The sequence below is a fragment of the Martes martes genome (assembly GCF_963455335.1).
Source record: "Martes martes genome assembly, chromosome: 8".
Taxonomy (NCBI): Eukaryota; Metazoa; Chordata; class Mammalia; order Carnivora; family Mustelidae; genus Martes; species Martes martes.
Genome location: NC_137895.1, coordinates 90,135,607 through 90,136,138, shown reverse-complemented (window position 1 = coordinate 90,136,138; position 532 = coordinate 90,135,607).

Below are 532 nucleotides of genomic sequence, written 5' to 3'. Positions count from 1 at the left end.
AGACTCCAAGTTAATGCTGGTCCCCAGATGCAGGGCACTCACGTATTGGAGTATTATTTTCCAATCGGTCGCCTCTGGTGGCTCCCTCCCCCTTTTGTTTATCTTCCGATATCAGTCCGACGTTCCCACTCCACTTTACCTGCCCACTGGCGTCTTCTGCCCCCCGTAGAGATCCAGACGTGTATACTTCTGATCTCAGGCTGATTTCATGGGTGATCGGAGTTCTTTGGTAGGTAATCAGCTCACTTTAGGGTACAGGTTGAAAAGGCGCCTCCTCCTACTTCCCCGCCATATTGTCTCCCCCCCTTGAGAACTCTTATAATGGAACAGAGATATAGTTTTAGTATTTTGAAAGGGAAGGTGTTATTAAGAAACAAGAGCTAATGTAAACATCATGTCACTTCAGAAAGAAGTGAAAGGACAGATATGACTATATATTGGATGGTGCAATGGCAAAATTGGGACCCAATCTAAGCACTTCTTTTGCAATTTTCCTTATTAACTTTCCTTATATATATATCTCATTATGATT